Consider the following 12,131-nt stretch of genomic DNA (forward strand, 5'->3'; position numbering starts at 1 on the left):
TTAATCATGTGATCGTATAGTGGCTCATCCACTGCATTGTGACCGCAGAAACCTTCATTCAAATCCGAGAATCAGTAATGCGCATTTGTTCCATGTTACTCCACATAACCCTTGCAAAACAAACACAGAAAGGAAACAATCAATTTTAAAGGTTAATATGCTCTCGAAGGTGATGATTTTTTTTGCTTCAAACTTTATCTGCACCCAATATCGGAGAAGTTTCTCCCTTTCCCAATCACTATTCTTCATTTCCATCCCTCCTCCCATGTCACTGGGGCATTGCACAAACTAACATTCACTTTCACATTGACACCGTTAAGTTAGTGCTGCAGCTGTCACTCTTGTTAGATGATCATGCCCGAATACCACCATGAGGAACTTTGAGCCTTAATGCAATCAGATAATGTGGTTGGATTATGAATCCTCATGTAAAGTGTTTGATTTGCATGGACCAGAGTTCATTTGAGCACTGGGTTCATGAAAAATACACAGAACAGTATCGAAGAAAAGAGACTTTATTGGAAAAGACCAATGTTTGCGAATTCCCCACATTTATTTCAAGTCTTTATTCGTCTCTCGCTAGAGTGTTATGTACAATGCTGCAATTCACATAAAAGAAGCGATATGACAGCTGTGGAAACGGTGCGGAAGTGATTTGCCAATATATTGTCTGGAGTGAAGAACTTCAGCTATGAAAGAGTTTAGACAGACTGGCCTTGCTTTTGTGAGAGCAGGAGAGATTGAGAGGAGACAGTATTGAGATGTAGGAAATAATGAGGGGCATGGATTGGGTACACTGAACGAAAATTTTCTCGATGATGGATGGATCAATCAAGCATAGATTTAAGATAAGAGTCATAAATGTTCGAGTAGCTCTACATTATAAAAACTTTATCAGCTAGGGAGTGGTTGGAATCTGGACATCACTGTCTGTATATGTCAGAGCGGCAGACATTCTGAGAATCTCCAGAGATATTTAACTGTGAATTTGTAATGCTTAAGGCATACAACGTTAAATGATGGAAAATGAGATGAGGATGATCAAGCAGGTGTTATTGACAAGAGCATGCACAAGTAGCTTGCAGGCTCAGTTAGCTCTGACATCCACCGTGTGGCGTTTGGTAACCTCAGTTGTCACGTGAGAGGCCAGGGTTCATTTTCCCGCTGGGGCGACTCTGACTGTTTCAGGGTTTCAAGGTTTGTGTAAAGATCTGCAGTTCCGGTGAAGGGTGCAAATGGTGTGGGGATGTTCGGTGGTTTCGGTAAGTTGGTTGACGGCCGTTTCCTCCCGTTTCTCGGTGATATCCTCAAGGCAGATGAAACTCGTGTGAAACACTGCTGTCCTGAAGCGTTTCGAATTGGTTTGATTTATTTCCGACTGCTTTCAGTTGCTGGTTCTTGTCGTTCTTTGCATGTCCCAGTATGTTGGGTGCAGATCAACATGTTTTTTGATGGAGTCATTGGATGAGTCTCGTCATTCTAGAAATTCTCTGGCTGCACTCTGTTTAGCTGGCCCTAATATTTTTGTGTTGTCCCAGTCGAATCTGTTGTCCTCGTCATCGCTGTGCATTGCTACTCGGAACAGCTGGTTGTGTTGTTTAGTGGATCCTCCAGAAATATTTTGCAACAATAGATATTCCCGCACATTCATTGTCAAAGCCAACGCCAGGAGGACATGCCATTACCCAACAAACCAAGCTCTCCACATTATAGGTAAAAGCATGTCTCGGCACGTACAGCCAGACTCCTCTGGCCACTCGGATGTATGAGACAGCATAAACCGAAAGACACATTTGACAACAACTCACCAAAAAAGGACCAAATACCCATCAAAGGCAGGACAAATTTGGACAAACAATGTTGCCTGTAGTGACTGCAGGAAACATTATAAAGGACAGACAACTCACGACACGCATTCTTGAAGATCAACTTGACACGAAACACCACTGCCAGGTGTAGGTTGACTCATGACACTGAGTGTCGCTGATTCCGTGGCGTGAAGCTTGGATTGTGTGACAGTCTGCAGCAATGGAGAGTGCGTTGCTGAAAAAGTACAGCAGATTGGGCAGCATTCAAGAAGCAGGAGAATGGATGGTTCTGACATGAATACTTCATCAGGCATTCGGCCAAAACGCCGATCCTGCTAGTCCTCGGATGCTGCCTAATCTGCTGTGTTTTCCAGCACCACACTCTTGACTCTGATCTCCAGTATCTACAGTCCACACTTTATCCTCCGTCTGCAGCATTAGTTAGTTCCTTGTGTGAGGGAACTGTTGAGATCACCAATGTAAAATTCAATTTCTGATTGAGAAATACAACCAGGTCCGCAGGCCAAAAGAGTGTTTCTATTGTTTTGAGTTTCCTGGCTGTACAATGTATGCTTCTGTGATCGCACAGTTGGCAGTGCTCTGGGGAGCGTCTGCAGTTATCTGCGTTTACATCTTAGATGCTATTGATGCTGTTTGATTTGTTCTTGATTTGTACAACAGTAACACAGTGACGGATCAATTATTATTCCACGAAGACAGACAGACGTGGAAAATGTCGAGGTTCTGGTGGTATTTGATCAGAGATTCAGGAGAAACGAATGTTGAATTCTTTCGAATCGTAATGAAGAACAACCAGGAAATAAGTCACCAGTGGGTATAGTTTACAAGGGCACTCACGGGAACCAAAATGCGAAATAAACCGTAAAAATGACGAAGACAGATGAAGGATGAAGTAATCATGGGTAATCTGACTTCCACTCCCCAGCTCCCCTATTTCACACACCCAGCCCATTGTAAACAAATGTTAGAGAGCCATAAACATCAACGTCGTCCATTGGAACGTTCCAAGTCTTTTCTAAATTTACGATTCGTCTATTAGTTTCAGTAATTTTTTCTTTCCTGGGAAACCATCTCTTTCATTGTTTGCAATCGGAAAGGGAGCCAACATTTTTGTCAGGGAAATAATATGATCCTAAACTTTGTGCCGTATATAAAATTCCTCTGTGTCACACGTTTCTTCTACTTTCTCTCGATTTTAATAGTACTCTGTCTTTTGAATCTTCCGACCAATGTGCATGACTTCACAATCCGGACATGTAACTGCATCTGACAAGTTTTTGCCCACTCATCCAATCTATCTATATGCCTATGCATATTGCCACGATCTCATCACAACATGCTCTCCCACGCGTGTGGATTGTCAGCAGATTTGGACACATTTTACATTGCCCCTTTCTCCATGCTATTAACAGAGAGATAATTGAAGCCTTGAATATACCCAGTCTTGACAGGCCTTGGCTGTTAATGCTTCTACATACTTGCTACCCTCTGAATGTGAGAACATCCTCCTCATTTATTTCTTAAGTGGGTAACCCCTTCCCCTGAGATTGGGATCTCCGGTCGTTCACTATTCTGGATATAAAGTAGAGCAGAGCAAACTTTTAAAGTAAAACAGAATCTCACTGCTGTCTCCAGTGCCAGTTCTGAGTTTCCTTTTCTGATCTCTGTGTGAACAAACTGCCCTGATGAGCAATGATCTCTATCAGAGGAAAACTGATTTCCAGTGTCATGCGTGTGTCTGTAAAGGGTGGGATCAGACTATTACCATGTCTTCCCCGTGAATTGCCCAGGATTTATTTCGGAAACGTCATAATAATAAAGGACGATTGTCAATATGGGAGGAGCAGGCTGCAGTTTGCATTCACGGATCATTGAAGCCATTGGATCATCAGTCTCTGTCCCGATGTTAGTCAGTGCGTTCAGCTCTTCACTGACAGGTTGCTGTTCTCCCACGACCCAGGAACAGAGCGACAGCTGTTCTCACACAATCTGTTATTTTTTTGTCCGCACAGTTACGGGTTTTTACCGAGTTCAGAAAAATATTCCTCATAAGGCTCGAAGGGAGAATGTTCCGGTTGCAAAGTGTGAGATCAAACTGTTCCCATTGTCCACAATGAATGCTCCAGGATTAATTTTGGAAACGTCAAACAAAGTGAAGACAATTTTCATTTTGCGAAGGGCAGGCAAAAGCTTGAATTCACTGTCAGTCTGCTTTAGGAGATCCTGCAAGGGGCCTACGACAAGGGACTCCCAAGCCTCTGGGGAGCAATTAGTCCTCTCGTCTGGCTGTTAACCGAGAGGGTGTACCCACGCATGGAGCGGTCTCTGTTCTTATCCATCCGACTCCTTTGCTGTGCACTTTCTGGTTTTTAATAGGGTCAGTAATGTGTACCCAAGCGGAAAACAAATCCAGTGAGGAAACACAAATGCGTTTCTGTATTGTTGAATGGCTCGTGAAGGGTTGTGGACACTCGGACTCTCAAACAAAAACAGAAACTGCTCAAGGAACTCAGCAGTTATGACATTACCTGTGAGAGAAAATGGAGTTCTGAAAAACTCCTGGAGAAGCTCCGAATCGATATCTCTGTTTGTCTCTCCCCAGATGCTGCCAGATCTGTTTAGTTTCTCCTGCAATCTCTCCCTTTCTTTTTTAACTGAATGACCAATTCAACCATCGAGATTGTTTACACAGTCCAAACATGTCCTGACATTTAACCCTATCGAAACTGTGGTGATTGAATTCAAACAAATAAACTTGAAACGAGTTTAGTAGCGCGCTTCTGCAGTTGTGGCCAAGTGGTTGACGCGATGGGCGTTAAATCCACTGTGGATTCCTCATTGCAGTTAAGCATTTTCTGACTGTAATTGAAAGCCTAGAGTGAACTTGAAGAGTGCTTGTTCTCTGCTTTCTTGTTTGAAATTCAAATAGCAGGATAAGATGAAATGCGTATAATTCAGGCAAGGAACGTTAGTAATCTGCAACCAACCGCCTGTCAGGATGGAAAAGGCAGAAAACTCCAGAGCAGGTCAGACCCATTTAGTTGTACACTTCCATTACTGAATACGTTTGCCCCTCTGAACAAAGTGACGCCAAATGAGATAAGAACAGTTCAGGGGATTGTGTTGGACTGGTGCAGACTTAGTGGGCCAAAGGGCATTTTTGTGCTAGACACTTCCATAACCAGCTGCGAAGTGGTCAGTTTGTGAAGTAACAGGACATTCTTTGCAAAATGTCCCTCGGCGAGGAAGAGGTCGAAGCTACTCTCCCATGATATTTCTGACAGTCACGGAATTCATTGGCACATTTCAATTGGTAATAACTATTACGGTGTATATTTGTGGAATCAGTCTATCTGATAATCAGGACGATGAGACCGTGATGTCTCAGTAATCAGCCGAGAGCAAGCCCTTGCAGCTTACATTCCCTGGCTCCGCTTTTTAGATAAAGATTACTTTCTCGATGTGCCTGTGTTTATATCAAACAGCTCATTGACATCGGGACTGGACGTTCAGGGGAAAGTGGAGGTGTGCCAGAGGCAGAAATAGAACAAGACGAGACGAGAAAGTGCTTAGATTTTACCGTGCATCCGTTGTTTTTTGTGAGGAATGTCTGCTGGGCGCTATGCTGTCAGGTCCCAGGAGACTGAGGGCTTGTTGTGGAGGGAATTCTGTTATTGAAAGTTACACATGATAAGCGTGTTCGACTATTTCAGCTCAGTATCCATTTCATATCGCGGCTCACCGCAACGGTGCACAAGTTCTGGCGAAGTGCCTTGTATTCCACTTAAAGCCGCCTTTCTCCAGGGAAACTTGCAGACGTAAAGCACATGGAGTGGGGAGAATCCTGACGACTCTGTCACTATCGGGGAATGTGCCTCTGTATGTGAACATGAGAATACGTTCCCCAAAGGGGTTTCAAACCTGTGACCAGGTCAACCTTCAGTACCATTGTTATGTCATTTGAGATCGCAGGCAGAATCTAATTGCTGCAAACCGGGACAAGAATAGTTGGATGCCTGATATCGTGCGCTTCACGATGGACAAATGGCCCTTCTCCACTCCTCTCCCACATGCTTTTTAAACTTAGGCCAGAGAGAAACTGACCTGACGACAAAATCGCTTCACAACCTTCTACTACCAATTTTGCAAACTTACTTCTATCTTGCCACCTAAATCATTTATTTAAATGTAAAAAAAATAAATGTGCGTTCAGCCCATGAGTCACATTTGGTAATAGTCCTCCAGTCTGCAAACGACCCTGCACCACCATTCTCAGCATCCTGCTATTAAACTAATTTTATATCTAAGTGGAAAACTTACATTTAACTCCATGCGATCTAACTTTATGAATTAGTCAACCATGTGGAACCGTGTAAAACCTTTTATCAAAGCCCAAGTGAGCAAAGTCTGTTACTTTGTGCTCATTGATCTTCTTGGTTACCCCCTAAAAAAACTCAATCAATTTTGTGCAAAACCATGCTGATTATCCCGATTTATTCCTTGTAGCTAAACATTCATATAAATCCTATCGTTTAGAATTGCACCAAACAACTTACCCACGACCTTAATCAGACACAAACGTCTATCGCTCCCAGGCTTCTCCGTGAACTCCTTTCTAAACAAAGGCACGTGAGGCATCCCCAGGTCATTTGGTGCCCCATTCGTCATAATGGATGATAAAAATATTTCTACGAAAGTCCCAAAGGTTTCTTTACCTAACTTCCCACAAGTTTCCGGGATACAGAAGATCAGATCCCAGAGAAATATCCAACTTTATACTTTCCAGGTCGTCCAACCCTTCCCCTTTTCAATGTGAACTACTTTGAAAACATCAATAGTTAGTTGTACCCGTTATGTCGTTCTCCATGGTGTAAACTGACGCGAAGTGAACATCATATGTCTCTTCATCTGCTGAGATTCAAGACAAAGGTGAGCACTTTCGTCTTAAAGTGGTCCTATTTGGTCTCAAGTTCTTAATTACTTGTAGATTCTCTTTAGACTATACTTAATTTTATTTTCTGATGACATCTCAGATCCTCGATTGACCTTTATAATGTCCTCCTTAAGAATGCCCCTCCACTCTTTATATCATTCAAGAGATTCACTTGAAACCATGTGTTTATATGGAAGCTGTCGGCTTTTTTTTAAAACAAAAGTCTTATGACAAGGCGTAAATCTCTGCAATCAACGTTGTTCTAACGGAAAACCAACAATGTGGAACTCGGCCATTCGGACCAAGAAGCCCCCACTAATCCTGCGAAGGGAATCACACCCAAACTCACATGTCTACACAATTCCTGAAACTCTGCATTTCCCATGACCAAAGAACGTCAGGCACACATCTTTAGTCTAAGGACGAATGTGCAAACTCCAAATACACAGTCATCCAAAGTAGATATTGAACCAACATCGCTGAGACCGCAAGACATTAGTACTCACCACTGAGTCAGCCATTATAAACCTCCTATCCACCACTCAAAACATTTCATCACTTCGATATGGGGCCTAGACCTGCTCCTAATGTTCCAAATTCATCTGTCCAGAGCCTCCTATTGACTGAGGTGTAAACCTCTGCCCGTGCTTTCCTATTCGCTTGAACTGAACGCCTGCATTGTATTTGCCTTCCTAAACACCAACTGAAACTGCATGTTAAACATAAGAGAAAATTGAACTTTGAATTCTTTCTGCTTTCAGAAAATTGTTTGTGCCTCTACTCTTACCACCAAACATATGACCGCACACTTTTCCACAAAGTATCGCAACTGCAACTATTTTTTCAAAGCACTCAGTTTGTTAATGTCATTCTGCCGCATGCCCGCTTCAACAATAAGATCTGCACTTCCACCTTTCATTGTGTCTTCTTCAAATGGAGCAACAACACCCTCAATTCCTTTGAATGGATCCTTCATACATAATGTGAATAGCTGTGTTGCCAACACTGACTCCTGCTGAACTCCACTAGTCACGGGCTGCCATCCTGGAGAAGACCCCTTTACCCAACTGTCTGCCTTCTGCCAATCAGCCAAAACTCAATCCATGTCCTCTTCTTTAGCAGTTTGCCGTATTGCATCTTGACATATGTCTGTGGAAATTCAAGCTGGTCACCTCCACAGGCTTGACTTCGTCTAACTTGCTCATTGCCTACTCAAAGCATTTAACACAAAGCTGATTTATTTGATTGTTATCGAGAATATTCCAACTTTGATTCCAGGAATGAATGTGAAGAACAACAACGTTCAATTGCTGTTGAGATTTGTAAACACTACGCTTCCTTAGTATGGTCGATGAATGAGTGAATTCCTTCCCTCATTGGGATCCTCTATTCTCTCAACAGGGTCGATGAGTGACCTAACTCTTTTGCTCACATGGAGCAGGTAAATGCTTGCTGCCAACTGCAAACCAGATGGTGTACTGAGAGTTGAGATAATCGCTTGAACCTATTCCTGGAGTAGGTTCCTTGAAACGTCTCTCACAATTCGAAAATATCGATGGGAAATCAGTTCGACAGAGACTAGAGAGCACATCCCACAGGCTACATATTTGATAGGTCTCTCCACAATGTGATGACGTTCATGATGAACTGTCCACAAGAAAGTTTATAATGATTACTGTCTTTATTCAGTGTGAACACGTTGAACACACGTAAGTATTCAGGAACTTGTGCAGCACCTCCCGCATTCATGGCATTTAGAAAGACCTGTTAATATTGCGAGAAAGGTGATGAGCCATCCGGTCGCTCGGACTTTGCAGCAGGATCCCACAGATTTGGAATTGGAGAGGTCTCTATTCCGAGTGAGCACGTGGGTCAGACGTCAGGTCTCTATATATCTTAATGAACTCGTATTTATGTGAGCATATTTCTCAGAGATGAAGCAGATAGAGGTTTGATAACATTTTCCAAAGTCCGGAGAGAGAAAGGTTTCACATTAGTATAAACGTGGTGTTCGGTTGACTAATCGCTGGACGTTTTAAAGCATTTTCGGAAGTTCAGACACTGAAATCGTTTCTCATCATTTTGAACGAGCAGGTGTCGCAGCAGGTCAGAGACAGAGTAAATCCCTTCCCACACTCTGAGCAGGTGAATGGCTTGTTCCTGGTATCATTGTGTCCATGGGAAATCAGCTCAGACAGGGAAATGAATCCCTACATTTCCACAATCATTCCTCAATATGACTGCAACTGAGGTGTGTAAGTCTGATGACAGGTAAAACCCTGGTCCACACGCACAATAAGTGAACGACTTATCTCACACTATTACCAGAGCTTTTTCCTTTCATGTTCGAAATCTAATAAAGTTGTATTTGGGATAAAATTCATGGCTTCATCAGATTATGGTGGAGAGGTTGACTTCTAAATCTTCCCCATCTAATATCCTGCGAAATTCATGAGATCCAAAAATGAGAGTGTGAAACCGTCTTTCAAAAGACTCTAGAATCTGTCTGAAAATATGGTCTGAAGGTAAGGGATTTTCGACACTTAGAATTTGTCCAGAATTTTGTCAGAATCTTTCATTCACACAACTTCCACCACAGAGAACGAGCAGGTCATCAGGTGGACATGAACACGATCGCCTCCTTGTTCCCTCCAGGTCAAACACTGTCCTGACATGTCTGACATCCAGTCCTGTTGGAGCAGACATTTATTACAATTCAATCATTGCAAAACTGAGGCCTCTGACTTCAATCCCTAACTCAAAATCCACTACCTCTCCACTGAATCGAAAGTGTGATCCTGGAAAAGCGCAGCAGGGCAGGCAGCAACGAATGAACAGGACAATCGATGTTTTGGACACGAGATTTCATCAGGAAAGAGGTTTGTGAACCGAGGGGGTACAGAGACAAATGGAAGCGGATGGGGGTGTGACAGGGTAGCTGAGAGAGTGATAGATTGATGGAGGTGGGAATAATGATGTAAGGTCGCAGCGCAGGCTGGAGCAGATAGTTCAGATGGAAAATGTACAGATAGGACAGTTCATGAGAGTGGCGGAAGCCCTGGACCTGAATGAACTTGGCTGTGTGGGAGGGAGAGTTGACCGTTCAGCCAGGGGCCAGTGGTGTTGTTTGGTGCGGGTGTCGTGGAGATGTTTTCTGAAGCGGTCTGTAATTAGGCATCCGATCTCCTCAATGTCGAGGAGACAGCAAAGGGAGCAATTGATACAATAAATGATATGCGTGAAAATGCAGATAAATCTCTGATGGACATGCAAGGGTCCTTTTGGGACTTTGACGGAGTTGAGGACGGATGTGTGGGTGGATGTTTTGCAAATCCCGTGTTGGAATGAGAAGGTGCTGGGAGGGGAGGGTGGTTTTGTGGTAGCGTGGATTTTGTAAGGGAGTTGAAGAGGGAATGATCTTCATAGAAAATGGATAGGGGTGTGGAGGGAAACCCATCTTAATTGTTGGGTTCATTTGCAGCTGACGGAAATACCGGAGGATGACATGATGTCTACAGAGACTGTTAGATTTTAAAGTGATGAAGAAGGAAGTTCTGTCCTCGTCATATTTGGAGGGATGGGTTTTGGGAGTGGCGTTGAGGGAAGTGGATGAGATGAGCTGGAAGGCATCATCGACGACGTGACAGGAGAAAATGCCTCGCCACTGATTCAAATTTCTCCCTGGCAATTGTTTGAGTCTGAACAGACACGTCATTACCATGTTGACATCCTTCACCTCGTGATGTGTTTTTAACCACATATCCCCATCATGACCATGTCAGCCAACTTGCACTTCATTAACATCATAAACTCTTCCACGTCTCTGCCCTTCTGCAGCTCAAACGTGAAACCATTCGTTTGGACGACACGGTCATAATACACTTCCACCTTTCAAATTCTTTCAAATTCCCTCCCTGCTCTGGTGCTAGTGGGGCAATGAATAGAGAAAGAGAGAGAGAGAGGAGTTGAACACGTGTCTACAGGGATGGTGCAGGAGGGAGGGTTTTAGATTCTTTGATAATTGGGGCTGTTTCTGGGGTAGGTGGGACCTGTACAAGCAGGATGATCTTCATATGAACCAGAGGGGTACCAATATCTTTGGGTGGGGGGGAGGGGATTCGCTCAGGCTATTAGGGTGTGTTTAAACTAATCCAGCAGGGGGATGGGAACCAAAATTGTAGTTCAAGTACAGAAAAAATTGAGAGGAGAGAGGTCCAGAATCAAGCTTCAGGGGCGCAAGATGGCACCAGCAAGCAAGAATTTGGTTTGGAGTGTGTCTGCTTCAATGCCAGGAGCATCCAGAATCAGGTGGACGAACTTGCAGCATGGGTTGGTACCTGGGAATTCGATGTTGTGGCCATTTCGGAGACATGCATAGAGCAGGGACAGTAATGGTTTTTGCAGATTCCAGGATTTCAGTAAGAATAGAGAAGAAGGTAAAAGAGGGAGACGTGTGGCTGTGTTGGTCAAGGACAGTATTACAGTTGGAGAAAGGATGTTTGGGTCTCGTCAACTGAGGTAATATGGGCTGAAGTTAGAAACAGGAAAGGAGAGGTCACGCTATTGGGAGTTTTCTCTCGGCCTCCGAATAGTTCCAGAGATGTAGACGAAAGGATAGCAAATATGATTTTCGACAGGAGTGATGGAGATAGGATAGTTGTCATGGGGGACTTCAACTTTCGAAATATTGGCAGAAAACACTATAGTACGATTATTATATTTGGTTCAGTTTTTGTCCACTGTGTGCAGGAAGGGTTCCTTACACAGTATGTAGACAGGCCAACAAGGCGCGAGGCCACATTAGATTCGGTAATGGGTAATGAGCCCGGCCAAGTGTTAGACTGGGAAGTAGGTGAGCACTTTGGTGATAGAGATCACCGTTCTGTTGAGTTTAGTATTGTGATAGATATAGATAGGTGTATACCACTGGGCAAGAGTTACATCGGGGGGAACGTCACTTATGATGCGATTAGGCAGGATTTAGGAAGCATAGGATGGTGAAGGAAGCTGCAGTGTATAGGCACATTAGAAATGTGGAGCTAATTAAAGGAAATGCTACTGTGTGTCCTAGATAAGTATGAATTTGTCAGGCAGGAAGAATGCTGTCGAGCGCAGGAGCCGTGGTTTACGAAGGAAGTAGATTCTCTGGTCAAAAGGAAGAAGAAGGCTTATGTTAGGATGAGATGCGAAGGCTCATTTAGGGTGCTTTTCTGGTTACAAGGTAGCCAGAAAAGACTGAAAGAGAGAGCTCAAATGAGCCAGGAGGAGACGTGAGAAGTTGTTGGCTGATAGGATCAGGGATAAAAAAAATGACGAGCTAGGATTATGGCCAATCAGTGACATTTTTGGGAAGTTGTGTACTTTTCAAC

Source organism: Chiloscyllium plagiosum, unplaced genomic scaffold, assembly GCF_037043375.1.
Source record: "Chiloscyllium plagiosum isolate Xiang-an unplaced genomic scaffold, Cpla_swu_hap1 HiC_scaffold_38, whole genome shotgun sequence".
Classification (NCBI taxonomy): domain Eukaryota; kingdom Metazoa; phylum Chordata; class Chondrichthyes; order Orectolobiformes; family Hemiscylliidae; genus Chiloscyllium; species Chiloscyllium plagiosum.